The following is a 13999-nucleotide window of genomic DNA, read 5'->3' on the forward strand; positions in this document are numbered from 1 at the left end:
GCATTGATAAAATTATGAAGGCAAAGAGCCTATTACAAAGTCATGTTGTGCTATAGGATTACAAAAGAAAATTTTGCTTTTGAGGCTTATTCATGCGCTGTTTTGTTTGTTGATCGTCAAACATGAATAAAGGAGACTGGTGTCAATCCAAAAGCAAGATCTTTGATATCCTGAATCAGATCTGGGATTTGAGAGGGGCAAGTGAGACAATGAATAACTTCTAGGCAGTCCCCTTCAAGGCCAACTGAACTATAACCTTAGTTAAGAGCCAACTGCATGCCCTGCCTACGAGCTAAACATTCAAGAACCAACGGGTCTCAAATTTGGGAATTCGCTTGCAAAACCAATCCAAAATGACACCAGAATATGAAAAGAATTGGAGATTTGCAGATTGTGTGAAGGCACCTTGGAGCCGAGTTCTGAAGCAGCCATTCCCTGTCGAATGGCTCCAAACTTATCAGCAATTCATTTTTGTTTGGGATTTGATTATGTTTACGTAGAGACACCACAATATGAGCCTAGATGTAAAGTCAGAGTTTATGCCAAATCCGGTAATTCACAATATGAGACTTGGCGAGTTCCCGTCCTGCCCTCAGATGGAGTGATGGGAAGGGGATGGGGTGGTTTTAGACGGGGCCAGTTTGGCAGGACTATGGTCATTTGACTCCCCACCCTTCAAGTCACTTGTACGGTTGTACCGGCGATGCAACTGTGGTCCTCTTATGGATTTATTTGCAGGATATTTATAAAAAAAGGTGTCCAAAGGCACAGTGTAAGACTATCACCTTAAACACCAACCTTAACATTCCCTGCTACACTTTTTACCATTGTCTGGCTGAATGCATTAATCTAGGGTGAGAAATCTTCTAGAGCATTGCCTTTTTTTAGGGGAATTACTAAGCTAGCTTCTGGTGTTATAATACTAAATAGTTACGTGCGCAATGCGATATGATTGAAAAACAAACCTAAATTTGTCAAAATAAAAATACGCATATCAGGTTTGTTTTGTCCTATTCTTCCTCCTATTCTTGCCAAAAAGAAAAAAAAGGCCAAAAACAGTAACGTTGAAAAGAAATTGTGTTTTATACTATGATATTAGTTTCAAGCCTACTCCAATTATGCTCGACAGAATCACGTCGATTGAAGTATTGCTTGATGAACCTTCTTTTTTTAATCTCATTCTATAATGATGATGTAAATACATAATTATGAGAACAAGTAAACCTTTGTTTAACATTATATTATATAATTTTAGAAAAAAAGTAAATGTTGTAACACATACTCTAATCTACCATTTTTGACAATTAATTCTATTTGACTCAAAGTCAAATCATCAGTTAATTTTAAAGCTGATAATGATTCTGTTTATGAAGAACTAACATTCAATATAGAAGGAGAGGGACAATTCTCTTCAATATTTGATAAATCACGTGTTTTTCAAACACTTTATTCAATTTTTTTGGATAAAAGAATTTGAATAAATAATGCTCTCAGATTGAAAAGGGGTAACTATCAATTGAGATTCTATAGAGATATAATTTGAAATATTTTTTTAATATTATATATTTTTTGACAACTAATATCAAAATTCTATCTTTTGAACTAAGAACTAACGTAGATGCAGGAGTGGAATAAGTTCTAAAGCAAGTCTACCAAAAATGATGAGTCTCAATTTATACTAAAAATCGTAATAGATAATATGATAAAAATTTATATATTTTTCATTTATACTATAAATAAATAAAAAATACATAATTAAAATATCAAGAAGTATTTTTTAATATGCGGCAATTGTCGTTGAATAAAATAATATCATTGAAATTTCTTGTATAAATCTTACAATGTAAATAAAATTTATACTATCAATCAGTCGTTAAATTAATATTTTTAATCATTATTTTACATGTGAATTTCACTTTTTATTATTTAAAAAAGAACGTAGAATTAAATAAAAGACGATTAACAAATACAAATAATAAAATTTATACCTTTTTCATGTGAGTCAAGCGCAAAGAGTTTCCTAGTGGTTCTTTTGGAATCTCTGGATTAATATAGATTTTTGTGAATAATGTGCTGTTAAAATTCAGAGTCTAAGAGGAAAAAAGTTGAAAAATTAATTGTGAATTTCAGATATATAGTTAATTTACATATAATGGATTTAATGTCTCTAAAACTTTTGACAGCCACAGCAACTAGTCCATTATCTTCTTCTTTAAAAATATCACTTCCAGAGAATTCAAAAGCAGTTTTTTCACATAATGTAATATTGAATTTTCCTTGCCCATGTAAAAGAGATAAAAAAAATATCGACCAAAAGAATATTTAAAAACAGACAATAATGAGCAAACTAAGAAAAATAAATACACAATTTAATTTCACTAAATTCCCAGAATTCTTGTTATAGTTAGATAACTTAATTTGTAATTCTTTTGGTAGTGTAACACAATTATATCAGATATATGATATACTTGTCCTTTAATTAACGATTACTTAAAAACTTTTATCACCTTTTTTCTTTAAAAAATAAAACTTATATAAATCAGTTGGATTGTATGGATTACAAAAATTCCATGTCCATGCAATTCTAACTTTAATATTCTTGCTATTTTCATTGATTTGAGACATACATGGAATTTTTCTACAAAAAAGTTTTATTAAATAATAAATAAAATTTAAAAATTATATAAATGTAATTTCTATGGATTAAAGTAATCAAAATAATTCATAAAAAATTTCATGATATACAATATTTTTATATATATTTATTTCTGTCGAACTTGAGTGCTTTAGATTTGATGACGATGCTATCTTTATTCCTTCTTTTGAAATAATTTTAGATAAAACAATGTATAATTGTACATGATAAAATATAAGTTGATTTAAAAAAATACCTACTTGCTATAAAGCCTGACCTTAACTTTTATCAATAGTCTTATAAGAAATTGTCTTCTCTTTAATGTAAATGACCATTTTCTTGTATGTCATTGATAAAATTATCTGAGGAATATAAACTTTATTTCTTGTAAAAGAATTTGTCATAATTATAGCTGTAATTACATGCTTTTCTAGATATTTGATTGTTAGCCTAGTTCCATCATAGTTTTAAGCTGAGATTTAAATTTCTAACTAAGCAACATTATTAGAGCATTTATTTTTAAGTATAATTCCTATTGAGAAAAACAATTAAATTCTAAAATGTTTTAAAACTCAACATGATATAGAACTTAAAGATCATCATAATTAGGGGTGTAAATGAATCAAACCGTTTGTGAGCTACTTGAGATTCGGTTTGATAAAATCTCGATCGAACTCGACTTAATTTCTAAACGAGCCAAGGTCGAGCTTAATTTTTAGCCTCGTTTGGTAAACGAGCCAAGCTCGAGTTTCATAGTATTTGACTCGTGAGTTCGGCTCGTTTCTGAGTTCATGAGCAGGTTCGCGAATAGGTTCGTGAACTGTCTCGTTAAGTAAGCTGAAATTATTATTATAAGAGAAATAAACTCAAATCTTGCATATACTTTCATGAGCTAAACCTAAATTTTCTAAAATTCAGCTCTATATAGTTTAGTTACACTCTTAAACTTGTATATATTTAGATCATTAAGATTTAAAAACTCATCTTTATAAGTTTATGAACTAATTTGTAGATATACTTATTTAACAAATTATTTTAATTTTAAACTTATTAGTTTTAAACTAAAACTCATTATACATGTAAATAAATTGAATTATTCGAGATTAAACTCGATAAAAACTCGACTCAACTCGATAAAAGTTCGACTCATCTAAGCTCGTTTACTAACGAGCGAAACTTGAGCTTCTTAATACTCGGCTCGAACTCGATTCGTTTACACCCCTAATCATAATTTGCCGAAGTCTTATAAATTTAATCAAAATTGCAATAAGTTTTTTATTCTATTGGAACCATATCTAACTTTTTTTTTCCTATTTATCTCATCTATTATAACAGTCCAAATAACTTATGGATTTATTTTTCACTTAATTTAAAATAATAAATTTAAATTATTTTTATTTAATAGTTTTGTGCTAGTGGGACGTTTCATTCTCCCCTGCTAAATTTTGTAATGTTCTCATCATAGCTGAATCGGATATAATTGCTAAGTCAAGACTGGATTCTTGGATATTATGGTTCGCTAGTATCTAGAATGGCTCCACTTCATCTCGTACAGATAGTCATTTCCTCACCTAATTATAACAATTCGACCCAAACTGATATAAATACTTTTTATACCTATTTTTCACTTAATATAAAATGGCTAACCTATATTATTTAATAATTTTATACTAGCTATTATATATAATTTTAATGTGTGACGTTGCATTTATAATTTTATTGATGGAAGTGACAATCATTCTTTCTTTAAGCAGTCTAACTAATGTTAATCTATACATTGTTTAGAAGATCTCTCAAGTACGACAAAAGTTGTCCTATCAAGTTATTTATTAAAATATTTGAACAAATATTTTATTAAAGTACTGACATAATAAAATTTAACATTTATGTGAGCTTAATACTTAACAATCAAATCTCTATTATATGAAATTAAAAACCTATTGTATATCTTATTTCCTTTTTATTTTCAATAAATGAATTATCATCTCTTCGTCTATAGAATGCAAATCCATTTTTATCTGGCAAACTTTTTTGGATAATATTTAGAGCAATAGCTTTTATGCATACAAGGAAAATGAGGATTCATATTACCACATGGACTGTGAATCATAAACTAAGAAACTGTTTCATAATCTATCAATCTTGTATTTTACAAGGTAATTCAATGGTATTGCAAAATCAATTTCCTATGGTTTCCTAAGTCTGTTTTCTTTTTTTTTTTTTTTTTTTTTTTTTCTTTAATCAAACTAAAGAATTCACATGTCGTAAACCTCAATTTTGGAACTCTGTTATATACAATATAGCCACAAAAGATCCAAAGTGTTTATACTTCTTTACGTACTCTATTAGGCAATCAAGTTTAATTTTAAAAACTCTGCTAAGTATATCTAATCTATCTTCAGACCTCTGACCTAAAATTAAATTCAACATGTATTTATTTCAATTCAAATCATATTATATGTGAAAGTAATAAATAAATCTAAATGACTATAAAACATTCAAATAGCTATAATATCATGATAATATTTTAACATATATCTAGGACTAATAATATAACTGGAAGGCAAAATTACTAATTTCATAACATTATTTCTAAAGCAATTTCCTCTAATAAATGCTTCTTTAATTTTTAAATATATTTCGACCAGAGTTATTAATAAAATCTAGTCATTCATATTCACACAAATAATCACCCTTCATTTAGTAAGGATGTTGCTTCTAGAGCCCGTTGTCGCAGTCGATAAGTATAATACTATCGCATAATCACAAATTTAGGTTCAGTTGAGGATCAAATTCTATGTATTCAATATCAAATATGTATCTATCTTCTCCATGAAAAAAATAATATAAGATATTGCATAGATATTAAGCTTGAGTGTAACATACTAATTCTTTTCAATTAATCGTTTTTATGTTCAACAATGATATCAAGATTTTTATCATACATTCCAAAATTGTTCCTTCAATTTTAGAGGCAACTAGATTTCCATATTGCAGATCATCACTTTCATGTTTACGAATAACTTTTGGCTTAATGGGCATAAAGCTTCTTTCCAAAATTCTATCTCTTGCTATTCTAAATGATTTGGCAATTTGATTATTCGAATTGAACATCTCAATAAGATTTTGAACGATATTTCATCTATAGGTGAATCATATGAAAATAATGACAACCTCTCCATCAACATGTCATAAAAATCCAATAGCATGATAAACCTAGCCACTTATTTTGAAAACATAAGGACCATTTATTTTATTAATTTTGTGGTTAATTTTAACACCTATAAAAGTGAAAGCAAAAATCAAATTATATAAATGTGTATTCTCTTTGAATTTTGTGCATATTGGTCCTGATGTATGATTTAATAATTAAGCTAAATATAGAGGAGGCTTTTTTAGCATCGACAACCTAGCTAATCTTCTCTTTTTTACAACAAAGAGGACAAGCTAACTTTCTACTTCTATGAGATGTTTTCAAGCGTTCAGCTTTTCAAAATAATAAGCCTCAATGGTCACAAGCATGCTGCAGACAACTTAAATCGAGCAGCTAGAGAGTAGAGCCTAGAAAAAAAAAAAAAAGAGTAAATTACAATCTTAGAAACATGAAAAAGAAAGTAAAAAATAAAGAGTAAGACATTGATCAGTTGAATCACAGCCAAACAACTCGTAAGTGATGCCCGTAAAGCAAATTGTCATCGTAAATAATAAAAGAATGTTCAGTTTCAACAGACTGATTAATAATGTAGCGTTTCTTATTGGTAAAATATATAAGATTGCAATGGATATAACTTTACTATAAAAATACATGTTATTAAATTACTCTTGTAATAAATAATAATCATAAATAAATATATGAATTTAAGTACATCTGATAGAAGCATCCAAATCAAGAGAAATATCAATTAAATTAAATTGCATGGGAGTAAGTACATTTTTCTGCAAAATTTATTAATAAATTAATGGACGAACTATTAAAATTGGTAAAAAAAAAAAAATACAGTTGAAGCTTGAAATATTCAAGCAAGCCTGCAAAAGATTAAAAAGAAAAAAAATTAAATGAATAAATTTTAAATATAAAATAATATCGTCATTATTAAAAAAAGGTTAAATTTTCAAGCTAGATTATTGATTAAAAAATATTTATACAATTGAAACTTGAGTAGAAAAAAAAAAGAATATCTTTTAAATATAAAAATAAGTTTTTTGTTTAATTTTTAATCTAGATATCTAAGTTATTCATCTTCAATCAGTTTTCAGATTTTAAATCTTATTGGAGTAAATAAGATCCTCACAAGAGAATATTGTTACATAGTTGAAGTAATTGGAAATGCAGGGAAATAATAGAAGCTAGATGTCGGAGGAAAAAGTTTGTTAGACAATTATATGACATTATTTCTATATAAAAAGAGAGAATCATATTTGTATTTGATAAAGTATATATTTTGTTAATTTTTTTATGATTTATTACTTTAAATTTCAGAAATGATATTTATCGTAAGTTTATTTATTAAGATTGTTGGACCTAAATGTTCTAATTCTTGTTTTGATACTAATAAATAATTAGTGTACGTACTACTAATTAATTTTAGAAGTGTTTGTGTGAGATTGTAGACCTCTAATTTAAATAAATAAAATTGCTTTAATTTTTACGATGAAAAGTATCAAGATTTGAAGCATACTATAAGAAAGGGACTAAAATATAATTTTTAGTTTATGCATTGTGAATTTCAATTAATTAATTATGTTGGTTTAAGTTTATATTTTAAATTCTAAAACTTAAAAATATGATTAATTTTTAAGAAATTATTTTTAAGACCAAAATGAAATTTGATAAATGGAGCTTTTCTAAAGATACTTTTTATCAAATAAGATATTTCAAATTATAAGTTACAAGAATTCAAACAGAATAAAAATTGAATGTTTGTAGCTTAAGTTTTTGCTCTATAATTTTTGAGGAACCAAAATGAAATTTTATAAATGGACCGATTTTGAAATTTTTTTAACAAAGTAAAAAATATTAAAATATAGATTACAAAGTTTCAAACAGATTGAAAATCAGAATTTTATAGTCGAAGTTATGATTTTTTAAAGATTTAATAAAGGATTTTGTACTTCTAAAGTGAACTTTAAGTGGCGAAGGAAAAGAGAAGTAGAGGCAAAAATTTCACTGTTCGGCTACCGAAAGTGGGACTTTAGACTGTAGAAAGTTTATTTTCAAGAGTTGTGTTTTTATCTCCAAAGGTTCGGTCGCCGAACTTTAACTTTAAATTGTTGAACTTGAATTTTTTTTAAATACAAAATAATGACTATTTTAGTATACAAACGAATATATTTGCATTTAATGCATCCCCAATAGTCATATTTATATTAAAACTATAAATATAATGTATTTTTGATATAAAAAAGTTACAACAACCATCTAAGCATATATTTATTAGGATCAAGCTTTTCACACTCTCAAGCTTTTCACACTCTTTTTCTCTTTAAACCTTGAGTCATAACATTAATTTCTTGAAAAATAGTTTTGATTTGTAATTGGTTTGTATTTTGAGATTGATTAAAGGTTGTTGAGTGAATTTATTATATTGGGTGTGATTTTGAGTAAAGGATTACTCTTGTAAAAAAAAAAAAAAGATTATAAAGAGTAAGAGTTTTGTTCTAAAATTGTAAGGGATTTTAATCTTCACCCAAAATCCAAAGAAGATTTGATAGAGAAGTTGAACTCTCTAGGAGGGTTTTAAGGAAAGGATGTAGGCTTGGCATAACTGAACTTCTATAAATCCTTATATTCATTATCACTCTTCCTTTCTTATTGCTTTTGAGCTTGTGTTTGTAGCCTTTAAATTTTTTTTTATAAACCAATTCACCTCCCTCTTGGGTTGCTTCAAGGGACAACAAGTGGTATTAGAGCTAGTTTCCTTTTCTAGAAGATTTAATTATTTTGGAGTAAAGATCAAATGACAATCATCAATACTCAAGAAGGCCAATCAATTGTGAGAGCACCCTTTTTTGATGGGAATGATTTTCTATATTGAAAAAATAGAATATACTATTTCCTTAAATTGGAAGGATTTAATTTGTGAGATATTGTGGACAATGGTCCTTTCTTTCCAACAAAAGTGGTAGAGGGAAAACAAAAGCAAAAGCCTAAGAGTGAATAGAGTAAACTAGAGAAGAGAAGAGTAATCCTTAGTGACAAAGCCATTCACATTTTATTTTGTCCTCTTACTAGAAGTGAGTATAACAAAGTATGCATGAAATCTACCGCCAAAGAGATTTGGGATGCTTTAGTTGTCACTCATGAAAGTACCAATCAAGTTAAAGAAAACAAGATAAAATCCCTCATCTACCAATATGAGCTGTTCAAAATGAAATCTGATGAAACTATTAGCCAAATGTATGATAGGTTCATTGAGATTATTGGAGGGATGAAAATCCCTTGGAAATACATTTACAAATGAGGAATTGGTGAAGAAAATTCATAGATATCTAAGGAATGGCTACCTAAGGTGACCTGTTTAAAGGATGCTAAAGACTTGAGTAAGGTACAATTGGATGAAATTTTGAGGAATCTCATTAATTATGAGATGAAATTAAAGAGAGCGCAAGTGGAGGAACTTAGAAAAGTAAAAAAGACCATTGCTCTAAGGGTATCTTTTGAAGACTCTAGTGAGGAAGAAGAAAAGCTAAATGGAGAAGAATTAACCTTGGTGACTAGGAGGATGAGAAAGTTGCTCTTTCAAAATAAAAAGTTCATTCCAAAAAAAAGTTTTAGAAAGGAGAAAGGTAAACCAAGCAAAAAGAAAGTAGTTATATGCTATGAGTGCTATAAACTGGGTCACTATAAAGTAGATTGTCCCAAGTTGAAGAAGTCTATCAAAAAGTTCAAGAAGAAGACTGTAATACCCGGCTAGAGTCCGGCATCGGAATTCTACTATCCGGTGGAATCCAGGATATCGAAAGCCTCTAGAAGGGTAAGATTTATATTTTTTCTAAAGTCTTTGAGTATTTTTTAATGTTTTAAGTATAAAAGGAAATGAGTTTTGGAAAGAAAAGCACCAAGGAGGAAATGCCAGGTTCGGCCGCCGAAGGTGAAGTTCGGCCGCCGAACATGCATGAGTTTGGAATCATGTTAGGCCGCCGAAGGTGGTCTGGCCAGCCACCTATAAAAGGCCCTAGGTCGGTGAATGGATAAGATTTTCTTTCCATTCACAGACAGAGGTGAGACCATGCTTTTCCTTGGGTGATTTTCATGTTTTCTTCAAATCTTTCAAAGTTTTGATGAGTTTTATGTTGTTTTGAAGCTTTTGAGCAAATCTACCAAAAGTTTTGAAGTTGGAGACTTTGAGGGAGAGTTTCTCCATATCTCCACGTTGGGATCATTTAGCTTCTTGTTTATAAGAGATAAGTGTAGATCCTGAACTTCTTTTCATGCTTTATGCAGGTTTTATGGTGTTTTATGGGTAGAAATGCATGTTTAGGTTATGTTGGCATTTTTGGTTGATTTGTGGTCAAAGCATGTATATATATTGAGTTGTGATGTTTGTTGGGGTTTTAAGGTAGTTTTGGACCCCTTTGTGCCTATACTTGAGTATATGCAGGTTGTGGAATTGTGGGTTGCATGTTTGTGTGAAGTTGGGTGAGTTTTGCATGAAGCAGAATAAGTTTCTGCCTTACTGGAGAATCCAGTTTCGGCCGCCGAAGGAAGGTTCGGCCGCCGAACATGCTTAGGAGGTGGTTTCAGCTGCCTAAGCTTGCGTAAGCGTGCCCCCGAAAGTTTGGACTTTCGGCTTTGGAGGGGGGTTTCGGCCGCCGAAGGTGCCGCCGAAGGTTGGGGACTTTCGTCTCTGGAGAGGACTTTCGGCAGCCGAAGTGCCGCCGAAAGTACTTGAGTTTTGGCTCTAGAAGGGACTTTCGGCCGCCGAACCTGCCGCCAAAAGTGCCCTGTCCAGCCTTCTTTTGCATGTTTTATGTGATTGTATTAGGATGGTTTAGGGGGTTTTTGGGGAGTTTTATAGAGTTGTTCTTGAGCTAGTTTGGTCCCTCATTTGCGTCCACCTATGTAGGAACGGACCAGAGGAACCGAAGAGAGCAGCAGTGAGCACTGCTTCAGAGTCAGTTCAGAGTCAGCCAGAGGTGAGTGGAACTAAACGTAGGGTTTTAAATTGAGAAATTAAATGCTTTTAGCATGTTCCATGCATCATGATATGTAATAGGTTGAGTGCACTAGACTACACTAATGTGACGCATTGCATTATTCTATGCTTGTATGGATTGGACATAGTGGATTCATTAGCCCTCGTAGTAAAGTCCTGAGGAGCCCTGAGAGGGCCGGGCACAGGGCACCCTAGGGTGCGTAATAAAGTCCTGAGGAGCTCCTTCGCGGGCCGGGCACAATTGAGGGATTTTTGAATCAGTCCGTCTGAGATGGGTGATTTACTTGTAATGTGATGCATTTCATGTGAGCATGTTTATGAAGCTTTGTATGGACGGAAGTGCAGATCACCTGTTTGCTGGGAAGAAGTGGGAGAGAAGGCTCTTGCAGGGCCAGAGTTAGTAGAGATCACCAGCAGGGTGGTGCCCATTATCCGAGAGAGAATCAGAACTGCTGTGAGCAGGCAGAAAAGCTATGCAGATATCCGCAGAAAGCTGATAGAGTTTCAGGAGGGTGATATGGTTTTGCTGAAGGTGTCTCCAATGAAAGGAGTGGTTCGGTTTGGGAAGAAAGGTAAGCTAGCTCCACGGTACATTGGACCCTTTGAGATCTTGCAAAAGATCGGGAATGTGTCGTATAAGCTGGATTTACTTGCTTCTCTGGAGAGAATTCACCCGGTTTTCCATGTTTCTCTGCTACGGAAGTTCGTGGCAGATCCGAGTAAGGTTCTGAGTGAGCCTAATGTAGAGATCCTTGGAGATCTCACCTATGTAGAGCAGCCTGTGCAGATCCTAGACACGCATATTAGAAAGCTAAGAAACAAGGAAATTCCGATGGTGAAAGTCCTTTGGAACCACCACAATATCGAAGAGTGCACCTGGGAGACACGGGAGTCTATGCTCTAGCAATATCCATATCTATTTTAAGGTTAGTTTTTCCTCCTTTTTATGTGTTTGTTTGTTTGAGGAACATTCGGGGACGAATGTTCTTAAGGAGGGGAGATTGTAATACTCAGCTAGAGTTCGGCATCGGAATTCTACTATCCGGTGGAATCCAGGATGTGGGAAGCCTCTAGAAGGGTAAGATTTATGTTTTTTCTAAAGTCTTTGAGTATGTTTTAATGTTTTAAGTATAAAAGGAAATGAGTTTTGGAAAGAAAAGCACCAAGGAGGAAATGCCAGGTTCGGCCGCCGAAGGTGAAGTTCGGCCGCCGAACATGCATGAGTTTGGAATCACGTTAGGCCGCCGAAGGTGGTCTGGCCAGCCACCTATAAAAGGCTCTAGGTCGGTGAATGGATAAGATTTTCTTTCCATTCACAGACAGAGGTGAGACCATGCTTTTCCTTGGGTGATTTTCATATTTTCTTCAAATCTTTCAAAGTTTTGATGAGTTTTATGTTGTTTTGAAGCTTTTGAGCAAATCTACCAAAAGTTTTGAAGTTGGAGACTTTGAGGGAGAGTTTCTCCATATCTCCACGTTGGGATCGTTTAGCTTCTTGTTTATAAGAGGTAAGTGTAGATCCTGAACTTCTTTTCATGCTTTATGCAGGTTTTATGGTGTTTTATGGGTAGAAATGCATGTTTAGGTTATGTTGGCATTTTTGGTTGATTTGTGGTCAAAGCATGTATATATGTTGAGTTGTGATGTTTGTTGGGGTTTTAAGGTAGTTTTAGACCCCTTTGTGCCTATACTTGAGTATATGCGGGTTGTGGAATTTTGGGTTGCATGTTTGTGTGAAGTTGGGTGAGTTTTGCATGAAGCAGAACAAGTTTCTACCTTACTGGAGAATCCAGTTTCGGTCGCCGAAGGAAGGTTCGGCCGCCGAACATGCTGAGGAGGTGGTTTTGGCTGCCTAAGCGTGCCGCCGAAAGTTTGGACTTTCGGCTTTGGAGGGGGGTTTCGGCAGCCAAAGGTGCCGTCGAAGGTTGGGGACTTTCGTCTCTGGAGAGGACTTTTGGCAGTCGAAGTGCCGCCGAAAGTGCTTGAGTTTCGGCTCTGGAAGGGACTTTCGGCAGCCGAACCTGCCGCCGAAAGTGCCCTGTCCAGCCTTCTTTTGCATGTTTTATGTGATTGTGTTAGGATGGTTTAGGGGGTTTTGGGGAGTTTTATAGAGTTGTTCTTGAGTTAGTTTGGTCCCTCATTTGCGTCCACCTATGTAGGAATGGACCAGAGGAACCGAAGAGAGCAGCAGTGAACACTGCTTCAGAGTCAGTTCAGAGTCAGCCAGAGGTGAGTGGAACTAAACGTAAGGTTTTAAATTGAGAAATTAAATGCTTTTAGCATGTTCCATGCATCATGATATGTAATAGGTTGAGTGCACTAGACTACACTAATGTGACGCATTGCATAATTCTATGCTTGTACGGATCGGACATAGTGGATTCATTAGCCCTCGTAGTAAAGTCCTGAGGAGCCCTGAGAGGGCCGGGCACAGGGCACCCTAAGGTGCGTAATAAAGTCCTGAGGAGCTCCTTCGCGGGCCGGGCACAGTTGAGGGATTTTTGAATCAGTCCGTCTGAGATGGGTGATTTACTTGTAATGTGATGCATTTCATGTGAGCATGTTTATGAACATGATTTTATAGATTCTACTCACTGGTCTATAGTAGCTCATCCCTCTCCTTAATCCCAGTCTTGCAGGATCAGAGGTCAGGGGAAGTTCAGCAGGGTACAGGAAGAGTAAAGAGTTTTGTAATAGCATAGTGAAAGAGATGTATTAGCTTTGTATAGTGTGTAGTAGTGTGCTTGACCCATTTGTAGTATAAATCCCTTTTTTTATACATGGTTTGTTTTATGTAAATGTTTTTATGAATATGTGAAAACCAGGCTTAACATGTATGCGTTTAACCTGTCTAGAGCAAGCTCTAGTAAGAGGTTATGTGGTACAGAGATAGTGCATGCACAGGTTGAGCCTTGGTTCAGAGCAAAGTTTTATATTTTTACAGAAAATGTATGATCATGTATGGGATTTTACAGGTACACAGAGAGTATAGCAGGCTTGCTACGGGTCCCGGCGACCTTAAGTCGACCTGGATCCTAGCGCCGGTAGCGGTCCGATTTTCGGGTCGTTACAAAGACTTTCAAAACAACATGGGATGAGTCAAGTGACACCGAAGAGGAGAATGTTGGTGATAAAGTTGTCAATATGTGCTTCATGGCTTTAGAGGAAAGCTCCGATGAGATAACTACACTTGATGATATTACTATAT

The sequence above is a fragment of the Manihot esculenta genome, chromosome 14, assembly GCF_001659605.2.
Source record: "Manihot esculenta cultivar AM560-2 chromosome 14, M.esculenta_v8, whole genome shotgun sequence".
Taxonomy (NCBI): Eukaryota; Viridiplantae; Streptophyta; class Magnoliopsida; order Malpighiales; family Euphorbiaceae; genus Manihot; species Manihot esculenta.